This window comes from Hordeum vulgare, chromosome 5H (assembly GCF_904849725.1).
Source record: "Hordeum vulgare subsp. vulgare chromosome 5H, MorexV3_pseudomolecules_assembly, whole genome shotgun sequence".
In the NCBI taxonomy this organism is placed as follows: Eukaryota; Viridiplantae; Streptophyta; class Magnoliopsida; order Poales; family Poaceae; genus Hordeum; species Hordeum vulgare.
In genome coordinates, this window is record NC_058522.1 from 369,854,429 (window position 1) to 369,880,884 (window position 26,456).

Genomic DNA, 26,456 nt, shown 5'->3' on the forward strand with positions numbered 1-26,456 from the left:
CAGGGGGCTCGCCGTGGGGGTGGGTCGCCGTGGGGGTGGGTTGCCGCAGGGAGGGGCTCTCGCGGGGAGGGGCTCGCCGTGGGGGGGAGGGGCTCGCCGCGGGGAGGGGCCCGCCGCGGGGGGGGGGGGGGGGGGGCTCGCTGCAGGGAGGGGCTCGTCGCGGGGAGGGGCTCTCGCGGGGAGGGGGTCGCCGTGGAGAGAGATAGTGAGCGAGTGGCCGGGGGGAGAGAGAGACAGTGAGGATGAGGGGGTTAACGGCCGTTATAGGGCGGCCCCTTTGCCGTCCGCCCCCCGACGGCAAAGGGCCCCACGGCAGAAGGCAAAGGCCCGCGGACGGCAAAGGACCCCCGATTTCGGACATGGCAGGCATGGGACCCACCCGTCCTCTTTGCCGTCTGCCCTGGGTCTCTTTGCCGTTCGCTGGCAGACAGCAAAGGGCCGACACATGGAAAATAGTATTTTTGCCATGTGTCAGTCCTTTGCCGTCTGCCTTCTGTCAACTGATGGCAAAGAGGTTCTTTGCCGTCAGCCAGTAGACGGCAAAGAACTGGCTGACGACAAAGAACTCGAGATCATGATGATGGAGATCATGGTGTGGCGCCGGTGACAAGAAGATCGTGCGGTGCTTTGGTGATGGAGATCAAGAAGCACACAATGATGGCCATATCATGTCACTTATGAATTGCATGTGATGTTAATCCTTTTATGCACCTTATTTTGCTTAGAATGACGGTAGCATTATAAGGTGATCTCTCACTAAAATTTCAAGACGAAATTGTGTTCTCCCCGACTGTGCACCGTTGCTACAGTTAGTCGTTTCGAGACACCACGTGATGATCGGGTGTGATAGACTCAACGTTCACATACAACGTGTGCAAAACAGTTGCACACGCAGAACACTCGGGTTAAGCTTGACGAGCCTAGCATGTGCAGACATGGCCTCGGAACACATGAGACCGAAAGGTCGAGCATTAATCATATAGTTGATATGATTAGCATAGGGATGCTCACCACTGAAACTATCCTCAACTCACGTGATGATCGGACTTGAGCTAGTGAAATTGGATCATGTACCACTGATAACCCACAAGTATAGGGGATCAATTGTAGCCTTTCTCGATAAGTAAGAGTGTCGACCCCAACGAGGAGCTAAAGGTAGGACAAATATTCCCTCAAGTTTTATCGACCACCGATACAACTCTACGCACACTTTACGTTCGCTTTACCTAGAACAAGTATGAAACTAGAAGTACTTTATAGGAGTGATAGGAAATGTTTGCAAGACAAGAAAGAACACGTAAATAAAAACTAGGGGCTGGTAGAAACAAGTACGTTAGTCTAACGAGTGTGGAAAAGTGGTGGTACGAGTTGCGGAATTGTCCCTAAGCAATTGACTATGTTACTAGACTGATAGCAACTTTTATGTGGGAGAGGCCACTGCTAGCATGTCATACCTTACTTGGAATACTATGCACTTATGATTGGAACTATTAGCTAGCATCCACAACTACTAACGTTCATTAAGGTAAAACCCAACCATAGCAATAAGATATATTGGTCCCCCTTCAATCCCATATGCACCAATTTCTATGCTAGGCTGAAGCTTCCGTCACCCTTGCCATCCAATACATAGTCCTATTAACATACTACTAACCCTATGGTGTGATCCACGCGCGCGCTCATATGATGGGCACCAAAGGACAACAACATAACCACAAGCAAATTAAACCAATCATAGCAATTCATCAATCATATTTTCAGCCTTACACTTTTAACTTCGTTGCACATTCCGCCTTCACATCTCACTTTGCAAACAATCTTGACGGGATTGACAACCCCTTTGAAGTGTTGTGTGCAAGCTTGTTTGTGTTTGCGCAGGTACTCTGGACTTGACGAGACCCTCCTTCTGGATCGATACCTTGGTTCTCAAACTGAGGAAAATACTTACTGCTCCTGTGCTGCATCACCCTTTCCTCTTCAAGGGAAAAACCAACGCAAGCCCAGTCTCCGTCAACGTGTGAATTTCTGGCGCTGTTGTTTGAGAAGTAGTAGAAGGATTTCTGGCGCCGTTGCCGGGGAGGAAGATCAAGACAAGAACTCATCCAAGTATGTGTCGCAATATCATCTCTTGCATTTACTTTGTTTGCCAGTTGACTCTCGTTTTCCTCTCCCCCACTGTGACAGCCCGAGACCGACGCACAGAAGATTCCCCTCTCTTTCCATTTTCGTCGTTTGTCTATTTTTATTTGTCGTGTCATCATCGCATCATTCGCATCATCTGCATTGCATCGGCATCTCCATTGCCGCCAGTTTTCAAACGTTGCATCCGTTGTTAGTTGCCGATTAACGTCGTTGTTCGTTCCGAGCCTGACCGCACACGCACGCGCCCGCGACACCGTTGTAACTCTGTTTTTAAAGCGTGCATAAAACTTTCTCCGATTGAGCTGGAATTTGTCATGCGGTTTTATTTATATATAGGTAGGCCGCCTGTCAAATTTCGTCGCGATCGGAGTCCGTCTCGTACCCGAACGGTCGACCGTAGCGGCACTGTATTCGGTCTACCGTCGGACGTCCGTCGGTGTTTTAAAATTCGTGTCGCGCTGCCCGTTCTCCCTCTCGTCTCTGGATATCCCCTCTACATGGCCGCATACCCATTCCCGCTTGCGGAATCGTCCGAATCCGACCACACGATTGGATCTGGAACGGAATTCCGGTTGACCTAGCCCCCCCTTTTGTCTATATATAGACCCCTCCTACTTTTTAGGCAGCCAACCCCTTCCCTCCTCGAAATGCGTGCCACCTACCCCTAACCCTAGCCTCCTCCCGCAGCCTCTCTCTCGCAGCCGCCGCCGGCCCGCGAGACCCGTTTCGGGCCCACCGAGCCCATCTGGACCTGGATCACGCCGCCCGCAGCCGTGCCTCTCCCTGCCCGCGCGCCCTCGCTGGAGACCTCCCGCGCCCCCTCACCACCCCTCGCGGGAGCCCCGCCTGCTGGTTGCTCGCCGGAGTACTCCGCCCCGCGCCCGAGCTCGGCGGCCATGGCCGCCTCTTGCCGCTGGCCGTCCTCCGCCGCCGCGTCAGATCCAGTCCGCGGAGCGCCGCCGACGTTCCCTGCTCGCCCGCCGCCGTCCGGCCCGGATCCGGCGAGATCCGGCCAGATCTGCCGCCTCCGTCGCGCGGAGCTCCTGTGCCGCTTCGCCCGCGTGCGAGCAGCCTGCCGCCGGCTGCCTGCAGCTCGAGCGGAGCAGCTCGTGTCCCAGCGCCGCAGCCGCCAGCGACGAGCGCAGCGCTCCTCGTTGCCTGGGCTTCCTCGCCGCCTGGGCTACCCCCATCGCCCAGGCCAATGGGCCGATTTGCCCGAGCCGGCCCAGCTGGGGGTGGCCTCCAGCCCCTCCAATCGGGCCCAAGTCTGGGCCTCCTCTCCGCTGGCCCAAGGTAAGTTCCCCCCCGGCCTTCTATTCCTTTGTTCGCCTAGGTGGCGACTATGCTAAGTTGCGCCCCTGTTGGCCCGTTAGGTATATAGGTTTATTTTGGAATTTAATTAATTCCAGAAAAATAAACGTATAATAAAACGTCCGTATCTTTTAACCGTTAGTCGGATCGGAACGTGTAGTATATGGTTTTCGTGTAGAATTTTGCGTAGATTACGAATTTACAACTTGCATACTTATTTGACGTAGTTTGAGCCGGCATATGCCTAGGTTTGTGTGCTGCCTAGATAGGATAGTGCCCGTATTTATATTTTCGCGCATGTCCGGTTTGTCCGTATGCCTTAGATAAAATGTTCATGCTCTAGGGACCCATTATTCCATGTATTCTAGAGCGTTCATAGGTATTTTCGCATGTATGGATTGTCGGTAGTTTATTTTCCCGTGTATAGGTTATCTTTCCCGCATTTTCTGTGGCATTATATTGTTGTGCAACCCCAGATATTTTATATGTTTCCGGGGTAGAAAAATCCATGTGATTTTTCTGTGCAATTAGTTTTAGCTTTAGAGCAATTTAGTTCGCGCGATATTTTGCCGTGATGCTCTTTTGTTCAATTCGTAGGATTTATTCCGTGCTTCGCTTGACGGAGTTGTCAACTAGGGAGTTGTTCTTGGGTGTTTAGACTAGCCCCTGGTATTTTTGGTTGCAAAAGAAATGCATGTCTAGGAGTGATTTTCTTGCTATCAAGTTGCTAGAAAAAGTGCTGATTTTGAGGAGCTGAAATATTTCCAAGTCTGGAATCTGTTATATTTTGTTGCTGTTTTGTTTAGCTTCTATCTTGTGATCTGTAGCTCTTTTGAGGTTGGTCCAATGGAGTTAGTTGTACCCCTTGTGTTTCTCTAGCATGCTGTAAATTTTCATGTCGTTCGGAGTCCTGTAGCTTAGGATTTTGTTGCTTTCAATATTGCTTCAGATCGAAAACTGCACTTTCATGAGGTGTAATTTTCACTAAGTCTGAAATAGTGTGTGAGATGTCATTTTGTGTCTACTTTCCCTAGTGATCCATGATGCCATGCTAGTTGTTGTTAGTTGTTTGTAATAGTGCTTCTTGCCCTCTTTCGTGTCATGCCTTGCTTGAGTTTACCAGAGTTGTGTAGCCCATAGTTGTGGGGTGTAGAAGATGCTATGTGGCTGATTTTGGCAGATTGTAGTGTTTTCTTGTTTTGCTTGTAGATGTTGAACCGTAGATCCGATTTGATCGTGTCCTACATGAAACTTGCTTAGAATCTCGTGTAGTTTCATTTTCTCTTGCTGTTTGTATGTTTTGAAGTGCTCGTGACCGTCGTTGCACACATATTGCATTCATGCCATCATATCTTGCGGTGCTTGTAACTTTTGATCTGTAGCTTCGTTGGAGATGTTCTCTATGTGTAGATTGCTTGAAATGACGCGTAGAATCATGTGAACCTATTTGTTTTGCTGTTTAACAACTAATTAATTGTGTTAATTCAGATCTGGACAGAATTGTAAATTAACATGTGAGGTCGACTTGGAGGTGCTATAAATCATTTCCGACCTCATTTAAAATGCCTAGATAGGTAGTTTATTTACACTTCACCTCTTGCCATGTTTAACCACATTTAATATTGCCGTGTGTTTAATCGGGATAGAACTAAATAATTAACGTGGGGTTTCGTCAATATGCAACTCGTTGCATATTGAACTTCACTTAATGTGTAGGGTTTGATTGTGTGATTTGACATGCCGTGACTTGCATATTTTTAGCTGCTCATGCATCATATGTGTTGTGCATCGTGTGGTGAATTTCGTGTGTTGATGCTTGTTTTCGGTTTGCTTCGTCTCGATAGAGTTCCGCAAGCGTGTCGGATTGTGAGGACCCGTACGACTACATCGGTTCGTCTGCTTCACGGAATCGTTTTCCTTCTTAGCGGGATCTCAGGCAAGATGACCATTTCCCCAGATACCATTACTATCATTGCCATGCTAGTTTTACCGTTGCTACCGTTTATGTCTCGTTGCCTACCACATGTTAAATATTAGCCTCTCAACAATGCCATGAAACCTTCAACCTGTTCAACCTAGCAAACCACTGATTGGCTATGTTACTGCTTGCTTAACCCTGTTGATAGCGTTGCTAGTTGCAGGTGCAGATGCTTCCATGTGAAAGCATGGGTTCCTTGTTATATCACCATATTAAATGCTATTTAATTTAATGCACCTATATACTTGGTAAAAGGTGGAAGGCTCGGCCTTTCTAGCCTGGTGTTTTGTTCCACCTTTGCCCCCTTTGTTTTCAGTTACCGGTGTTATGTTCCATAAATGAGCGCTCCTAACACGATCGGGGTTGTTATGGGGACCCCCTTGATAATTCGTTTTAGATTAAGACTGGTTTGGCAAGGCCAACTTTGGTACTACACTTGCCTAATCACCTAATAAAATTGCATCGGGACTTCCCGGGCCCCGAGGATAATTTAATCAACCCCCGGGCCAGTGCTCCTCATGAGTGTTGGTCCAAATTGGCAGACTACGGGGCCACCGCGGGGCAACCCGAGGTTTGGTTCTCCAAGTGTGACCCATCCGTCGTGTCCTGAGAACGAGGTACGCGACTCCTATCGGGATCGTCAACACGTCGGGCGGCCTTGCTGGATTAGTTTTACCTTTGACGAAATATCTTGTGCATCGGGATTCCGGTGATGCTTTGGGTAATCTCAGAGTTGAGGTTTTCCACTAGGGAATCCGACGAGATCGCGAGCTTCGTGATTGAGGACTTCTATGCGGCTTGTGGTAATTTCTGATGGACTAGTTGGAGCACCCCTGCATGGTGAAATCTTTTCGGAAAGCCGTGCCCGCGATTATGTGGCAACGTGGAAACTTTGTCTACCACTGGTTCTAGATAACTTGAAGTTAACTTAATTAAAACTTGCCAACTGTGTGCGTAACCGTGACTGTCCCTTCCGTGAGTTCCTTCTCCGATCGAGGACACGGTGGGGTTATGTCTGACGTAGGTAGGTGTTCAGGATCATTCATTTGATCATGAGTAGTTCACGTCCGTTATGCGTAGATCTTCCCCCTATTAATTCTTATACTCGTAAGTTTAGCCACCAAATATGTGCTTAGCCGCTGCTGCAACCTCACCACTTATCCTAACCACACCCATTAAGCTTTGCTAGTCTTGATACCTTTGGAAATGAGATTGCTGAGTCCCATGTGGCTCACAGATTACTACAACACCAGTTGCAGGTACAGGTAGAGGTTACTCGATGCGAGCGCGTTGATTGTTCATTTGGAGTTGCTTCTTCTTCTTCTTCATCATCGATCTAGGATGGGTTCCAGGCCGGCAGCCTGGGATAGCAAGGATGGATGTCGCTTCATTTTCTCGTTTGTTTTCGTCCGTAGTCGTACCCTGCTCTTCTTCATGATGTTTATGTAATGTACTGCTGTGACTCTGATGTAGCTTGTGGCGAGTGTAAGCCAACTCTCTTTATATATCTCTGCTTTTCAGTACATGTACTTGTAACGATATCCATTCTTGCGACACGACGAGATGCGCTTCTATCCCTGACGAGGCCTTCGTGCCAAATTGAGGATAGGGTTGGATCTTGGGCGTGACAAGTTGGTATCAGAGCAAGGACCGACCTAGGAGCCCCCTTGATTGATCGAACTTGGCCGAGTCGAGTCTAGAGAAAAAAAACTTTGAGCCTAGTTATATATCGGAGAGTAGGATTCTTTTTTATCCTCTTCTATGCTCTGGTGAGGGATCTTGACGTAATAATTTAATACTACTCCTCTTCTCACTCAAATTTTTTTTAGGATCACGCGGATATTTTTGGAATCTATATGATGCCGATGTGACGGAGTTCTGTCTTGGTGCCTCCTATCTGCTCTAAGTCTCAGGGGAATTGAGCTCCAGGGTATTCTTGAGCACATCGTTATCATTCATATTTCTTAGTATCTCAGAACGAAGGATGTTCGTAATTTCTTCAATACTAGTAGTGGCGAGATAACCCCGATGTCCCCAGTACTGGTGCAGATTGTTTGGGAGTACTGCCATACTTTGTATCGTTGTGATCACGAGGGTCTGTAGTAGATGAAGGTCCGAGATTCTGGTTATGTGTTGACGGATGTGATACAGGTGATGGGTTAGTATAGGAGTTTTGTGTTATTACTCCTTGTATCCGTGTACCAGATTGCATGACCAGATATTTCGGAAATTCATAGGTGGGAATTCAAGTAGCTACTTGTAGGACATTCTTCCAACAAATGCATGATGTTAGGTTGGGGTTCGTTGTCTAGTGGATTCGTTTGTTCATGGTCGAATTACAGCGGTACACGTTGTGTCTTAAAGAGTCCTTGTAGCTTGCTACGACTCGGGGACGCTTCGTATGTCGGGTGCACTGCCTTGCACTTGATGGCTACTGTAAGGATCGAGCCCGTACGATCCTGTCCACGAAAATATCGGACGAAATCTTCCTCATGAGTTTGTTCTGGCTTGTTTCATAAGCCGCACCCTTGGTGTTGTTGGAATATGGTAATTCAAGTTGCTTCAATGTCAACTGGTGATTTCAGATCTTTTCTAAGAGGTGTTCTCATATTTTTATGAGAGTATTAATTCTTTGCTCAATCAATTGTCATATCAATTCTTGTCAACCGGAGTCGTCATGTTAATTCTTTTTCAACCTGTGTGTCTCTCTTCAAGTAATCCTATCCTCTCCAATTCTTGCAGATCTTTGTCTCATTTATTCCGGAGTTCATCTCATCTGTCCCATGTTGTCTTTGTTTTTCCCGCCCTCCCACCCTTTTCTTCAGTGACTCAATTTTCATCCAAGAGTTTTCTTTTCATTGTGCTTCCGCTATCTCTTCTTCCTTTTTGTAGCCGGTGATTCGTTGTGAAGATTCTCACGAGCTTTGTGTTCATCCTTATTCAGTCGTGTTATCTTTTCCGGTGAATTAATTCAGTTGTCCGTGTTCATCATATCCTATTCTTCCTTGTGATTCTTTCCCATGTTGGAGATTCTTTTCAGCCTATGTTGTTCATTTATTCCTCTCTTTTCGATCCGGAGCGTTGAGGTTATCTCAGTAATTCTTGTTTTTAATCTTTTCAATTATTTCTAGGTGCTCAACCCCATCTAGTTTTTCTTTTTACCGGTGCTATATCAATCCTTCTAGCAATCTTTTCAACGGTGGTTTCTTTGAGTGGGCCCATAACCCACAGGTTTTCCCAGGATCTTATCTGGATCTTGTAATCTTTTCCGGAGATCTCTAAGTCTTTTCAACTATGACGTAAGTATGATTTCATCAGTCATATCCCTTCTTCAAGATCTATTTGAATTAATCCTCATATTGGCTCAACATTTCATTCTTCTTTATTCCAGAGTGTCTCATTAATTCTTGGTGGGTTCTCCTCCTCATTCTCAGCTTGCTATCCGAAGGAGTGGTTCTCTCAATCTTGGTTCATTCTCTTGGATATTCGTCATTTCAGCTTTGTGCCATCATCTTAATTGTTGTCAACCATGTGTATTCCTTTCTCGCTATCCGGTGCATTTCTGAGTTGTTTTCATTCTCGATCCTCCGAAGGACATCATTTGAGAAGACTTCTTCGTTCTTAGCTTTCGTTCTCTAATTCTTCTCCATTGTTGTCTCTTCGTTCGTCTCTCGTTTATCTCGTGCCTTGTTCTAGTTTTATTTCAGGTGGATCATGATCTCTTCATTCTCATGTATCTCCATTAATTCTTGGTATCCCCATTTAATCCAATTCTCACGTGTGCTTCCTTCAATTATGCCTCAAGTGGTGCTTATCTCTCCGTGCATCTTCAAGATTCATTTCTAGTAGAATAAGTTGTATGCTAAATCCGTGCTGGTCATCAATTTAATTTGATGAAGGTTAAGCATAACATAATTCTTATTCTTGTTCATAGTAATCTGAATTCTTCTTCCGGAGTGGCTCATGATATCAATTCTTCCCCATGTGCTTATCTTTCTTTTCCGGAGTTCCAAGTTCTTTTAAGTATCTCTTTGTGAGGCTCCATCTAAATCTCGACAAGGTCATAATATTATTCTTGTCTACCTTCATATCGTTGCATCATTCATTTGTATACGGAGGTCCTTCATGGTGGTTCATCAAGGTTTCAATCCATTCTCAAAGTGTTCTTCAAGATTCTTCTTGGAGAACCTCAAGTATCCTTTCTCTTGCATTTATATGTGCAATTGTTCTTCCTTTATCCTTTGAGGTGGTATTATAGCATTCTTGTTAGTGTAGGAGTCTCGAAGAGATTTCCTTTCAAGAATGAGATAATTAAACCCACCAATTCTATGATCATGAGATATTTCAACCCATGATTTCTTCATTGAGCTATCTTGGTTTGGATTTCACCTAAAGCCTTTCCAATGGATTGTTGTGATTATGGTGCTTGTCTTTAATCCAAGTTCTCAATGTTTCCTCTTGGTGTAATTAATTGTTCATATCTTGTTTCTCGTAATCTATACTTGGTTCTTTTAGTGGTTGGTTGTCACCTCATATTTGCTGAGATGATTTTCATATGCCCACTACTATCTTGTTCTTTTCGTTGTTGGTTTTCCAACTATTATGTCAATTCTCTGTCCAGAGGCTCTTCAATTCTATTGTGATGATAGTTGTCATTCTCTTGGTTCATTCTTTTCTTCCGCTTGAGCTAGTTCCTATTCTATTGTTCCAGAGGCATTGTGATGTTGCTCTTTTGGGTCTATTATGTTGTTCTATCAAGATCGTGGTGTTCCCCTGTTGTATTTAGTTGTTGGTTGTGAATATTGTCTATTTCTTCCATCTTATCGAATTTTTTGTCCCATTTTCCTACCGAAGTGATGCCGAAATTTTCCGTGAATTCTTGCTTGTTTCTCATATCAGTCCTCATCTCTTTGCAACCTTCAAGGATCGTTGGTTTCACTCGTTTGTCAAAGAAGCGACTAAGTTTTTACCTCTTGTTATTTCTCATCCTCTCCCCCTTTCATTCTTGGATCTCGGGGCGAGATCCTCTTGTAGTGTAGGAGAGTTGTGACAGCCCGAGACCGACGCACAGAAGATTCCCCTCTCTTTCCGTTTTCATCGTGTGTCTATTTTTATTTGTTGCATCGTCACCACATCATTCGCATCATCTGCATTGCATCGACATCTCCGTTGCCGCCAGTTTTCAAACGTTGCATCCGTTGTTAGTTGCCGGTTAACGTCGTTGTTCGTTCCGAGCCTGACCGCACACGCACGCTCCCGCGACACCATCGTAACTCTGTTTTTAAAGCGTGTATAAATTTTTTTCCGATTGAGCTGGAATTTGTCGTGCGGTTTTATTTATATATAGGTAGGCCGCATGTCAAATTTTGTCGCGGTCGGAGTCCGTCTGGTACCCGAACGGTCGACCGTAGCGGCACCGTCTTCGATCTACCGTCGGACGTCTGTCGGTGTTTTAAAATTCATGTCGCGCCGCCCGTTCTCCCTCTCGTCTCCGGATATCCCCTCTACACGGCCGCGTACCCATTCCCGCGTGCGGAATCGTCAGAATCCGACCGCACGGTAGGATCCGGAACGGAATTCCGGTTAACCTAGCCCCCCCTTTTGTCTATATATAGACCCCCTCCTATTTTTTAGGCAGCCAACCCCCTCTCTCCTCGAAATTAGTGCCACCTACCCCTAACCCTAGCCTCCTCCCGCAGCCTCTCTCTCCTGCAGCCGCCGTCGGCCCGCGAGACCCGTTTCGGGCCCGCCGAGGCCACCTGGGCCCGGATCACGCCGCCCGCAGCCGTGCCTCTCCCTGCCCACGCGCCCTCACCGGAGACCTCCGGCGCGCCCTCACCACCCCTCGCGGGAGCCCCGTCTGCTTTTGCTCGCCGGAGTACTCCGCCCCGCGCCCGAGCTCGCCGGCCATGGCCGCCTCTTGCCGCTGGCCGTCCTCCTCCGCCGCGTCAGATCCAGTGCCCGGAGCGCCGCCGACGTTCCCTGCTCGCCCCGCCGCCGTCCGGCCCGGATCCGACAAGATCCGGCCGGATCTGCCGCCTCCGTCAACTGGAGCTCCTGTGCCGCTTCGCCCGCGTGCCAGCAGCCTACTGCCGGCTGCCTCCAGCTCGAGCGGGGCAGCTCGTGTCCCAGCGCCGCAGCCGCCAACGACGAGCGCAGCGCTCCTCGTTGCCTGGGCTTCCTCGCCGCCTGGGCTACCCCCATCGTCCTGGCCAGTGGGTCGATTTGCCCGAGCCGGCCCAGCTGGTGGTGCCCTCCAGCCCCTCCAATCGGGCCCAAGTCTGGGCCTCCTCTCCGTTGGCCCAAGGTAAGTCCCCCCCGGCCTTCTATTCCTTTGTTCACCTAGGTGGCGAGTATGCTAAGTTGCGCCCCTGTTGGCCCGTTAGGTATATAGGTTTATTTTGGAATTTAATTAATTCCAGAAAAGTAAACGTATAATAAAACGTCAGTATCTTTTTAACCGTTAGTCGGATCGGAACGTGTAGTATTTGGTTTTCATGTAGAATTTTGCGTAGATTACGAATTTACAACTTGCATATTTATTTGACGTAGTTTGAGCCGGCATATGCCAAGGTTTGTGCGCTGCCTAGATAGGATAGTGTCCGTATTTATTTTTTCGCGCATGTCCGGTTTGTCCGTATGCCTTAGATAAAATGTTCATGCTCTAGGGACCCATTATTCCATGTATTCTAGAGCGGTCATAGGTATTTTTGCATGTATGGATTGTCGGTAGTTTATTTTCCCGTGTATAGGTTATCTTTCCCGCATTTTCTGTGGCATTATATTATTGTGCAACCCCACATATTTTATATGTTTCCGGGTAGAAAAATCCATGTGATTTTTCTGTGCAATTAGTCTTAGCTTTAGAGCAAGTTAGTTTGCGCGATATTTTTCCATGATGCTCTTTTATTTAATTCGTAGGATTTATTCCGTGCTTCGTTTGACGGAGTTGTCAACTAGGGAGTTGTTCTTGGGTGTTTAGACTAGCCCCTGGTATTTTTGGTTGCAAAAGAAATGCATGTTTAGGAGTGATTTGCTTGCTATCAAGTTGCTAGAAAAAGTGCTGATTTTGAGGAGCTGAAATATTTCCGAGTCTGGAATCTGTTATATTTTGTTTCTTTTTTGTTTAGCTTTTATCTTGTGATCTGTAGCTCTTTTGAGGTTGGTCCAATGGAGTTAGTTGTACCCCTTGTGTTTCTCTAGCATGGTGTAAATTTTCATGTCGTTCGGAGTCCTGTAGCTTAGGATTTTTCTGCTGTCAATATTGCTTCAGATCCAAAACTGCACTTTCACGAGGTGTAATTTTCACTAAGTCTGAAATAGTGTGTGAGATGCCATTTTGTGTCTTCTTTCCCTAGTGATCCATGATGCCATGCTAGTTGTTGTTAGTTGTTTGTAATAGTGCTTCTTGCCCTCTTTCGTGTCATGCCTTTATTGAGTTTACCGGAGTTGTGTAGCCCGTAGTTGTGGGGTGTAGAAGATGCTATGTGGCTGATTTTGACAGATTGTAGTGTTTTCTTGTTTTGCTTGTAGATGTTGAAACGTAGCTCCGATTTGATCGTGTCCTACATGAAACTTGCTTAGAATCTCGTGTAGTTTCATTTTCTCTTGCTGTTTGTATGTTTTGAAGTGCTCGTGACCGTCGTTGCACACATATTGCATTCATGCCATCATATCTTGCGGTGCTTGTAACTTTTGATCTGTAGCTCCGTTGGAGATGTTCTCTATGTGTAGATTGCTTGAAATGACGCATAGAATCACGTGAACCTATTTGTTTTTCTGTTTAACAACTAATTAAATGTGTTAATTCAGATCTGGACAGAATTGTAAATTAACATGTGAGGTCGACTCGGAGGTGTTATAAATCATTTCCGACCTCATTTAAAATGCCTAGATAGGTAGTTTATTTACGCTTCACCTTTTTCCATGTTTAACCACATTTAATATTGCCGTGTATTTAATCGGGATAGAACTAAATAATTAACGTGGGGTTTCGTTAATATGCAACTCGTTGCATATTGAACTTCACTTAACGTGTAGGGTTTGATTGTGTGATTTGACATGCCGTGACTTGCATATTTTCAGCTGCTCATGCATCATATGTGTTGTGCATCGTGTGGTCAATTTCGTGTGTTGATGCTTGTTTTCGGTTTGCTTCGTCTCGATAGAGTTCCGCAAGCGTGTCGGATTGTGAGGACCCGTACGACTACATCGGTTCGTCTGCTTCACGGAATCGTTTTCCTTCTTAGCGGGATCTCAGGCAAGATGACCATTTCCCCAGATACCATTACTATCATTGCCATGCTAGTTTTACCGTTGCTACCGTTTATGTCTCGTTGCCTACCACATGTTAAATATTAGCCTCTCAACAATGCCATGAAACCTTCAACCTGTTCAACCTAGCAAACCACTGATTGGCTGTTACTGCTTGCTTAACCCCATTGATAGCATTGCTAGTTGCAGGTGCAGATGCTTCCATGTGAAAGCATGGGTTCCTTGTTATATCACCATATTAAAATCTATTTAATTTAATGCACCTATATACTTGGTAAAAGGTGGAAGGCTTGGCCTTTCTAGCCTGGTGTTTTGTTCCACCTTTGCCCCCTTAGTTTTCGGTTACCGGTGTTATGTTCCATAAATGAGCGCTCCTAACACGATGGGGGTTGTTATGGGGACCCCCTTGATAATTCGTTTTAGATTAAGACTGGTCTGGCAAGGCCCAACTTTGGTACTACATTTGCCTAATCACCTAATAAAATTGCATAGGGACTTCCCGGGCCCCGAGGATAATTTAATCAACCCGCGGGCCAGTGCTCCTCATGAGTGTTGGTCCAAATTGGCAGACTACGGGGCCACCGCGAGGCAACCCGAGGTTTGGTTCTCCTAGTGTGACCCATCCGTCGTGTCCTGAGAACGAGGTACGCGACTCCTATCGGGATCGTCGACACGTCGGGCGGCCTTGCTGGATTAGTTTTACCTTTGACGAAATATCTTGTGCATGGGGATCCGGTGATGCTTTGGGTAATCTCAGAGTTGAGGTTTTCCACTAGGGAATCCGACGAGATCGCGAGCTTCGTGATTGAGGATTTCTATGCGGCTTGTGGTAATTTGTGATGGACTAGTTGGAGCACCCCTGCAGGGTTAAATCTTTTCGGAAAGCCGTGCCCGCGGTTATGTGGCAACGTGGAAACTTTGTCTAACACTGGTTCTAGATAACTTATAGTTAACTTAATTAAAACTTGCCAACTGTGTGGTAACCGTGACTGTCTCTTTCGTGAGTTCCTTCTCCAATCGAGGACACGGTGGGGTTATGTCAGACGTAGGTAGGTGTTAAGGATCATTCATTTGATCATGAGTAGTTCACGTCCATTATGCGTAGATCTTCCCCCTCTTAATTCTTGTACTCGTATGTTTAGCCACCAAATATGTGCTTAGCCGCTGCTGCAACCTCACCACTTATCCTTACCACACCCATTAAGCTTTGCTAGTCTTGATACCTTTGGAAATGAGATTGCTGAGTCCCCTGTGGCTCACAGATTACTACAACACCAGTTGCAGGTACAGGTAGAGGTTACTCGACGCGAGCGCGTTGATTGTTCATTTGGAGTTGCTTCTTCTTCTTCTTCTTCATCGATCTAGGATGGGTTCCAGGCCGGCAGCCTGGGATAGCAAGGATGGACGTCGTTTCATTTTCTCGTTTGTTTTCGTCCGTAGTCGGACCCTGCTCTTCTTCATGATGTTTATGTAATGTACTGCTGTGACTCTGATGTAGCTTGTGGCGAGTGTAAGCCAACTCTCTTTATATATCTCTGCTTTTGAGTACATGTACTTGTAACGATATCCATTCTTACGACACGACGAGATGCTCTTCTATCCCTGACGAGGCCTTCGTGCCAAATTGAGGATAGGGTCGGATCTTGGGCGTGACACCCACTTCACCAATTTGCCTTTTTCATTTGCCTTTTTCGTTCTCCTTTTCGTTCGCCCTTTTCTCTCGCTTACTCTCTGTTCGTCTGTGTGGGATAGTCTACCCATTCTTATGGCTAGATCCACCACTTCGAACGATACTCCCAAAAGCGAAGTTCTCAATTTCAAACAAATTGAGGAGGAAAACTTAAAGGACGCTTGGTATAGGATTTGCAATGCTCAGAGTAGATATACTCATAAGCAATCCACTACCGTCTTGCTTCGCAGTTTTTATGTGGGTGTTTCTCCTTGGAATAGATATATTCTTGACACCATCGTAGGTGGAAATTTCTTGGGTAGCCATACCGTTGATTCTTACGGAGCTGTGATAAATCTGGTAGGCTCACCCTCACTCATGGTTAATGGAACTACCTTAACTCTCGAACATGTGATGCGTAGGGTGGAAGTTATTGAAAATAAAGTTGCTACGATTGAACTAATTGAGAATTTGGATAAAAAGATCCACAATCAAATCACTCAGTATGGATCCAAGGTGGGAATGGTTTTGAAAAATTTAAAGGAGAAGGAACCCACAGTTAACGAAAAGCTAGGTCATGATTCCGCTAGGATTGGCAAACTAGAGGATGTTATAACCAACTTGGGTTCCGCTTTTGCCGCTCTGCAGAATACTCCAAATTTTGCCCACAATAAAATCACCAAGTCTGTTTTTGTTCCTAAAAGTAGTAGTGAATCTTCTAGCAAGAAATATGAAAACCTTAAGATGATAAGTGATCACGCTACTTATGGTTTGAGCACTAAAGACGACGATACGTGATTCTATCACTTTTATGCCTAGCTAAGGGCGTTAAACAATAGTGCTTGTTGGGAGGCAACCCAATGAATTTATCTTTTTTCTTTCTGTTTTGCTGCGTCCACACTTTCATAATTCTGTTGTGATTGTGTTTTTTGTGTTTCTTTTTGTGTTTGAGCCAAGCAAAACCTTTATGACTAGTCTTGGTAATGGTTGTTTGATCCTGCTGGAAAAAGACAGAAACTTTTCGCTCACGAGGTGATTTTTCATTTTTATTCAGAAAGAGGTTTTGAGTTGATTCTTTTTTATGCTGGTTGATATGCCTTTTTCCCAAGCAGTCGTAATTGTTCAGATTTTTTGAGTTAAGAGAAGTATACGAAGTATACAAATTGCTACAGACTGGTCTGTTTTTGTTGAGTTGGTTGCTTGTTTTGATGAAACTATGGTTAGTATCGGGGGGTACTAGCCATGGAAAAGTGAGAATACAATAGCACAACACCAATATAGATAGAATTCAAGTTTGCTACAGTACCAAAAGAAGTGGTAGTTTGTTTACTTGTGCTAATGTTATCACGAGTTTCTGTTTTAGTTTTGTGTTGTGAAGTTTTCAAGTTTTGGGTGATGTTCTCATGGACAAAGAGATAAGGAGTGGAAAGAGATCAAGCTTGGGGATGCCCAAGGCATCCGAAGCCAAATTCAAGGACACCAAAAAGCCTAAGCTTGGGGATGCCCTGGGAAGGCATCCCCTCTTTGGTCTTCAATCCATCGGTAACATTACTTGGAGCTATATTTTTATTCACCGCATGATATGTGTTTTTCTTGGAGCGTCTTGTATCTTAGGAGTCTTTTCTTTTTGTTGTGTCACAATCATCCTTTCTGCACACCTTTTTGAGAGAGAGAGACATGCACTCATCGTGATTTTGCTAGAATGCTCATAGTGCTTCACTTATATCTTTTGAGCTAGATTCTTTTGCTCTATGTGCTTCACTTATATCTTTTAGAGCATGGCGGTGCGTGACTTGGTAGTTGGCTTATGCTATGAAAGTAGTCCCAAAGGTCATAGGTACCCAAAGAGGATGCAAAAACCTCCATCTTCATGTGCATTGAGTAGAAAGAGAAGTCTTGATTCCTCTCAATTAGTTTTGAGACGTGGATTCGGTAATATTAAGAGTTATGTTAGTAGGGTGTTCTGAATCTAGAAATACTTGTGTTAAAGTTAGTGATTCCCGTAGCATGCACGTATGGTGAACCGCTATGTTAGGAAGTCGGAGCATAATTGATCTATTGATTGTCATCCTTTGTGTTGAGGTCGGGATCACGCGATGGATAACACCTACCAACCCTTCCCCTGGGAGTATGCGTTTAGCACTTTGTTTTGATTACTAATAAAAACTTTTGCAACAAGTATGTGAGTTCTTCATGACTAATGTGAGTCCATGGTATAGATTCACTTTCACATTCCACTATTTCTAGCCTCTCTAGTACCGCGCAATTCTCGCCGGTGCACAAACCCACCAAATTCCTTCCTCAAAACAGCTACCATACCTACTATGGCATTTTCATAGCCATTCCGAGATATATTGCCATGCAACTCCCACCGTTCCGTCCCATGATTTGGTCCGTCACTCTCATATTGCCATTGCATGATCGTAAGATAGCTAGCGAGATGTTTCAACGTCATACGCCATGCTAGATTGTTGCACATCCCGGTACACTGCCGGAGGCATTTCCTATAGAGCCATCATCATTTTGAGCTTCGAGTTGTGAGTAAATAAAAGTGTGATGATCATCATTATTAGGGCATTGTCCCATGTGAGGAATAAAAAAAGGGAGGAGGCCAAAGAGCCAAAAAATAAAAATAAAAGAAAAAAGAAAAAAAATAAAAAAAGAGGCCTAAGAGCCCAAATAAAAAAAAAGAGAAAAAGAGAGAAGGGACAATGCTACTATCCTTTTGCACACTTGTGCTTCATAATAGCACCATGTTCTTCATGATTAAGAGCTTCTTGCTTTGTCACTACCATATGCTAGTGGGAATCTTCATTATATAACTTGGCTTGTATATTACAATGATGGGCTTCCTCAAAATTTCCCTAGGTCTTCGTGAGCAAGCAAGTTGGATGCACACCCACTAGTTCCCCTTTTGAGCTTTCACATACTTATAGCTCTAGTGCATCTCTTGTATGGCAATCCCTACTCATTCACATTGATATATATTAATGGGCATCTCCATAACCCTTTGATATGCCGATTCAATGTGACCATCTCCTCCTTTTTATCTCATAACCACCACCACACTCTATTCCACCTATAGTGCTATATCCATGGCTCGCGCTCATGTATTGCGTGATAGTTATAAAAAGTTCGAGAAAGTAAGAGTGCGAAAACAATTACTTGGCCAATTCCGGGGTTGTGCATGATTTACATTAGTTGTGTGAGGATGATGGAGCATAGCCAGACTATATGATTTTGTAGGGATAATTTTCCTTGGCCTTGTTATTTTGAAAGTTCATGATTACCTTTCTAGTTTGCTTGAAGTATTATTGTTTTCATGTCAATAGCAAACTATTGTTTCGAATCTTACGGGTCTGAACATTCATGCCACGTGAAAGAAGTTTCAAAGGACAACTATGCTAGGTAGCATTCCACATCAAAAATTCATTCTTTATCACTTCCCTACTCGAGGTCGAGCAGGAGTTAAGCTTGGGGATGCTTGATACGTCTCCAACGTATCTATAATTTCTGATGGTTTCATGCTATTATCTTGTCAAACTTTAGATGTTATGCATGCCTTTTATATATTTTCTCGGACTAACTTATTAAATCAGTGCCAAGTGCCAGTTCCTGTTTTTTCCATGTTTTTGATCCCTTTCAGAGGATATTTTGAAATGGAGTCCAAACGGAAGAAACTCCCCGAAAAGATTTTTTTCGGAACGGAATAAGATCGGGAAGCTTGGGAGCCAAGGCAGGGGAGCCTCAGGGGCCCCACAAGCCCCCACCCCGCGTCCAGGGGGGAGGCCGCGGCCCACAGGCCTGTGGGCCCCCTGAGCGTCCTCTGACCTAGGGGTTGCGCCTATAAATTCCCTGAAAATCCCAAAAAAACAAGGAGATCATCGAAAGTACTTTTCCGCCGCCGCAAGCTTCTGTCTCCACAAGATCCCATCTGGGGCACGTTATGGTGCCCTGCCGGAGGGGAGATTCGGATACGGAGGGCTTCTTCATCAACACCATGACCTCTGCGATGATGCGTGACTAGTTCACCATAGACCGACGGGTCCATAGCTAGTAACTAGATGGCTTCTTCTCTCTCTTGGATCTTCAATACAAAGTTCTCCATGATCTTCATGGAGATCTATCCGATGTAATCTTCTTTTGCGGTGTGATTGTCGAGATCCGATGAATTCTGGATTTATGATCAGATTATCTATGAATCTTATTTGTGTTTCTTCTGATCTCTCTTATGCATGATTTCTTATCCTTTTAATTCTCTTCGAGTTGTGGGTTTTGTCTGGCCAACTACATCTATTATTCTTGCAATGGGAGAAGTGCTTGGTTTTGGGTTCATACCGTGCGGTGACCTGACCCAGTGACAGAAGGGGTAGCGAGGCACACATCGTGTTGTTGCCATCAAGGGTAAAAAGATGGGGTTTTCATCATTGGTTTGAGATTATCCCTCTACATCATGTCATCTTGCTTAAGGCGTTACTCTGTTCGTCATGAACTCAATACACTAGATGCATGTTGGGTAGCGGTCGATGTGTGGAGTAATAGTAGTAGATGCAGAAAGTATCGGTCTACTTGTCTCGAACGTGATGCCTATATGTATGATCATTGCCTTAGATATTGTTATGACTTTGCGCGGTTCTATCAATTGCTCGACAGTAATTTGTTCACCCACCGTGATATTTGCTATTTTGAGAGAAGCCTCTAGTGAACACTATGGCCCCCAGGGTCTACTCCACACCATATTTTCAGCCTTACACTTTTTACTTCGTTGCACTTTCCGCCTTCAGATCTCACTTGGCAAACAATCTTGAAGGGATTGACAACCCCTTTGAAGCGCTGGGTGCAATCTTGTTTGGGTTTGCGCAGGTACTCTGGACTTGACAAGACCCTCCTTCTGGATCGATACCTTGGTTCTCAAACTGAGGGAAATAATTACTGCTCCTCTGCTGCATCACCCTTTCCTCTTCAAGGGAAAAACCAACGCAAGCCCAGTCTCCGTCAACGTTTCAACTTCTGGCGCTGTTTTTTGAGAAGTAGCAATCACCATGATAGGTCTTCGTGCTTGTAGGAAATTTTTTGTTTCCCATGCCACGTTCACCAATAGTGGCATTATGAGCTAGGTTCATGCGTAGATGTAATATCGAGTAGAACAGAAAGGGTTTTGTGGACGGTGATGTTCGATTTGCTGCCCTCCTTAGTCTGTTCTCGATTCGGCGGTATTGTTGCATTGAAGCGGCCCGGACCGACATTATTCGTACTCTCACGAAAGACTGGTTTCATCGCTTGACATGCAACCTCGTTGCGTAAAGATGACTGGCGGGTGTCGGTTTCTTCAACTTTAGTTGAATTGGTTTTGACCGAGGCGGTCCTTGGAGAGGTTAAATAGCAATTTGCACATGTTTGTTGTGATTTTTGCGTAAGTAAGATGCGATCTACTAGATACCCATAGCACCCACTTAAAACATGCAACAACAATTAGAGGATGTCTAACTTGTTTTTGCAGGGTATGCTTGTGATATGATATGGCCAATGAAGTGATGTGATATATTGGATGTATGAGATGATCATGATGTAATAGTTAATATCGACTTGCATGTCAATGGTACGGCAACCGGCAGGAGCCATAGGGTTGTCTTTAAACTAACGTTTGTGCTTGTAGATGCGTTTACTATATTGCTAGGACATAGCTTTAGTACTAATAGCATGGTAGCACGACAACCCCGATGGCGACACGTTGATGGAGATCATGGTGTTGCGCCGGTGACAAGAAGACCGTGTCGGTGCTTTGGTGATGGAGATCAAGAAGCACACAATGATGGCCATATCATGTCACTTATGAATTGCATGTGATGTTAATCCTTTTATGCACCTTATTTTGCTTAGAACGACGGTAGCATTATAAGGTGATCTCTCACTAAAATTTCAAGACGAAATTGTTTTCTCCCCGACTGTGCACCGTTGCTACAGTTAGTCGTTTCGAGACACCACGTGATGATCGGGTGTGATAGACTCAACGTTCACATACAACGGGTGCAAAATAGTTGCACACGCAGAACACTTGGGTTAAGCTTGACGAGCCTAGCATGTGCAGATATGGCCTCGGAACACATGAGACCAAAAGGTCGAGCATGAAACATATAGTTGATATGATTAGCATAGGGATGCTTACCACTAAAACTATCCTCAACTCACGTGATGATCGGACTTGAGCTAGTGGAATTGGATCATGTACCACTGATAACCCACAAGTATAGGGGATCAATTGTAGCCTTTCTCGATAAGTAAGAGTGTCGAACCCAACAAGGAGCTAAAGGTAGGACAAATATTCCCTCATGTTCTATGGACCACCGATACAACTCTACGCACACTTTACGTTCGCTTTACCTAGAACAAGTATGAAACTAGAAGTACTTTATAGGGGTGATAGGAAATGTTTGCAAGAAAAGAAAGAACACGTAAATAAAAACTAGGGGCTGGTACAAACAAGTACGTTAGTCTAACGAGTGTGGAAAAGTGGTCGTAGGAGTTGCAGAATTGTCCCTAAGCAATTGACTATGTTATTAGACCTATAGCATGTTTTATGTGGGAGAGGCCACTGCTAGCATGTCAGACCATACTTGGAATTCTATGCACTTATGATTGGAAATATTAGCCAGCATCCACAACTACTAACGTTCATTAAGGTAAAAGCCAACCATAGCAATAAGATATATTGGTCCCCCTTCAATCCCATGTGCACCAATTTCTATGCTAGGCTGAAGCTTCTGTCACCCTTGCCCTCCAATACATAGTCCTATTGACATACTACTAACCCTATGGTGTGATCCACGCGCGCTCTCATATGATGGGCACCAAAGGATAGCAACATAACCACAAGCAAATTAAACCAATCATAGCAATTCATCAATCACCGATAGGACAACGAAAATCTACTCAGCCATCATAGGATGGCAACACATCATTGGATAATAATAGGAAGCATAAAGCACCATGTTCAAGTAGAGGGTACAACGGGTTGCGGGAGAGTGGACCGCTGAATATAGATGGGGGAAGGTGATGGAGGCATTGGTGAAGATGACGGAGGTGTTGCTGTAGATCGCCGTCACACGATGATGTCCCGGGCGGCGTTCCGGCGCCGCCAGGAGAGAGGGGGAGAGAGCCCCCCTTCTTCTTCTTCTTCCTTGACCTCCTCCCTAGATGGGAGAAGGGTTTCCCCTGTGGTCCATGGTCTCCATGGCGGCGGAGGGGCGGGATCCCCTTCGAGATCGGATCTCTCTCGCTGTGTGTCCTTCTGTTTCTGCGCTCCCAGATTCTGCCTTTCACCATTTCTTAAATTCCCGGAGATCCGTACCTCCGATTGGGCTGAAATTTTAACACGCTTTTCTTACATATATTATCTTTCTTGCGGCAAAAGAAGGGCACCAACCGCTTTAGGGATTGGTCACAAGCCTGCCAGGCGCGGCCCCACCCCCAGGCCGCAGCTAGGGGGCTTGTGACCCCCTCGGGCATCGTTTCACGTTGATTCTTCTTCCCAAAAATCATAAATATTCCAAAACAAATCTCCATGGGTTTTTTATTGCGTTTGGACTTCGTTTGGTATGGATAATCTGCGAAACAAAAAACATGCAACAAACAGGAACTGACATTGGGCACTGGATCAATATGTTAGTCCCAAAAATAGTATAAAAAGTTGCCAAAAGTATATGAAAGTTGTAGAATATTGGCATGAAACAATCAAAAATTATAGATACGACGGAGACGTGTCAGCATCCCCAAGCTTAATTCATGCTCGTCCTCGAGTAGGTAAATGGTAAAAAAGGTAAATGGTAAAAAAGATAATCTTGGTCATATAATCTAATCATGGCATGAATACTAAAACACGAGTGATTCACAGCAATAGTCTATCATTTGGCATAAAGACAATAATATTTCAAGCATACTAGCAAAGCAATCATGTCTTCTCAAAATATCATGGCCAAAGAAAGTTATCCCTACAAAATTATATAGTCTGGCTATGCTCCATCTTCCCACACAACGTATTTAAATCATGCACAACCCCGGTTTTAGCCAAGAAATTGTTTCATACTTTAGTGTTCTCAAACTTTTTCAACTTTCATGCAATACATGAGCGTGAGCCATGAACATAGCACTATAGGTGGAATAGAATATGGTGGTTGTGGAGAAGACAAAAAGGAGGAGATAGTCTCACATCAACTAGGCGTACCAACGGGCTATGGAGATGCCCATCAATAGATATCAATGTGAGTGAGTAGGGATTGCCATGCAACAGATGCACAAGAGCTATAAGTGTATGAAAGCTCAAAAAGAAACTAGTGGGTGTGCATCCAACTTGCTTGCTCACGAAGACCTAGGGCAATTTGAGGAAGCCCATCATTGGAATATACAAGCCAAGTTCTATAATGAAAATTTCCCACTAGTATATGAAAGTGACAACATAGGAGACTCTGTATCTTGAAGGTCATGGTGCTACTTTGAAGCACAAGTGTGGTAAAGGATAGTAGCATTGTCCCTTCTCTCTTTTCTCTCATTTTTTTATATATTTTTTTATTATTTTTCTCTTTTTTTGGTGGGCTTCTTTGGCTTTTTGTATTTCGTCTTCATTGGCCTATTTTATTACTTCCTCACATGGGACAATGCTCTAATAATGATGATGATCACACTTTTATTTACTTACAACTCGATATTTAGAGCAAAATATGACTCTATATGAATGCCTCCAGCAGTGTACCGGGATGTGCAATGATCTAGCGTAGCAATGACATCAAAAAAATGGACAAGCCATGAAAACATCATGCTAGCTATCTTACGATCATGCAAAGCAGTATGACAATGATGGTGCGTGTCATAATAAACGGAACGGTGGAAGTTGCATGGCAATATATCTCGGAATGGCTATGGAAATGCCATAATAGGTAGGTATGGTGGCTGTTTTGAGGATGGGTATATGGTGGGTGTAATGCACCGACGAAAGTTGTGCGGTGCTAGAGTGGCTAGCAATGGTGGAAGGGTGAGGGTGCGTATAATCCATGGACTCAACATTAGTCATTAAGAACTCACATACTTATTGCAAACGTCTATTAGTCATCGAAACAAGGTACTACACGCATGCTCCTAGGGGAAGGGTTGGTAGGAGTTAACCATGGCGCGATCCCGACTTCCACACGAAGGATGACAATCAATAAATAAATCATGCTCCGACTTCGTCACATAACGGTTCACCATACGTGCATGCTACGGGAATCACAAACCTTAACACAAGTATTTCTATGAATACACAATTACTCACTAGCATGATGATACGTCTCAAACGTATCTATAATTTTTGATGGTTTCACGCCGTTATCTTGTCAACTTTGGATGTTTTATATACCTTTTATATCTTTTTTGGGACTAACATATTAATTTAGTGCCAAGTGCCAGTTCCTGTTTTTTCTGTGTTTTTGACTCTTTTCAGATCTGATTTTGGAATGGAGTCCAAACGGAATAAAATCCCTGAAATAAATTTTTCCAGAACAGAAGAAGATCGGGAGGCTTGAGGGCCATGGCAGTGGGCACACAGGGAGCCCACAAGCACTGTTGCCGTGGCTAGGGGGAGCCCGCGGCAACCAGGCTTGTGTCCTCCCTAACGCTCCCCTGCCCTAGCTCTTTGGCCTATAAATTCCCTAAAAATCCAGAAAAAATCAGGGCATCCACGAAAACACTTTTCCGCCGCTGCAAGCTTCCGTTTCCGCGAGATCTCATCTGGAGACCCTTCCCGGTGCCCTGTCGGAGGGGACTTTGGAGTTGGAGGGCTTCTACATCAACATCATCGCCTCTCCAATGACTCGTGAGTAGTCCACTTCAGAACTATGGGTCCATAGTTAGCAGCTAGATGGCTTCTTCTCTCTCTTGGATCTTCAATACAAAGTTTTCCATGATCTTCATGGAGATCTATCCGATGTAATCCTCTTTGGCGGTGTGTTTGTCGAGATCCGATGAATTGTGGATTTGTGATCAGATTATCTATGAATTATATTTGAGTCTTTGCTGATTTCTTATATGCATTATTTGATATCCTTGTAAGTCTCTCCGAGTCTTGGGTTTTGTTTGGCCAACTAGATCTATGATTCTTGCAATGGGATAAGTGCTTGGTTTTGGGTTCATACCGTGTGGTGACCTTTGCCAGTGATAGAAGGGGCAGCAAGGCACACATCATGTTGTTGCCATCAAGGGTAACAAGATGGGCTTTTATCGTAGATATGAGATTGTCCATCTACATCATGTCATCTTGCTTAAGGCGTTACTCTGTTCTTTTGGACTTAATACACTAGATGCATGCTGGATAGCGGTCGACGTGTGGAGTAATATTAGTAGATGTAGAAAGTATCGGTCTACTTCTTTTGGACGTGATGCCTATAGATATAATCATTGCCTTAGATAACGTCACGACTTTGCGCGGTTCTATCAATTGCTCGACAGTAATTTGTTCACCCACCATCTACTTGCTTTCATGAGAGAAGCCACTAGTGAACACTACGGCCCCCGGGTCTATTCACAACTATCGTCTCTACTTTCACTTTTACGTTGCTTTGTTTTCTTTGTTGCTTTCAGTTCTCACTTTGCAAACAATCTATAAGGGATTGACAACCCGGTCATAGCGTTGGGTGCAAGCTTTTTGTGTTTGTGCAGGTACTTGTGACTTGACGCAATCCTTTCTCTGGTTCGATACCTTGGTTCTCAAAACTGAGGGAAATACTTGCCTCCGCTGTGCTACATCACCCTTTCCGCTTCGAGGGAACATCAACGCAAGGCTCCAAAGCCACGGGGGAATCCTTTGCATATTTTCCAAGGAAGTCCCTAAAGGCGTAGCCGTAGCAGAAGGATTCCTGGCGCCGTTGCGGAGGAGTATCAAGACAAGAATAGTCTCCCGTCAACACGCTTGTTTCTCGCACCGTTGGAAGGTCCTTTGTTGCAGTAGCACATGACTCTAATATCACATCTTCATGTCGCAAAACTATTGCAAGGAATCAAACATATCATATTCAGTGATCTACAAGTTTTATGTAGGATTTTATGACTAACCAT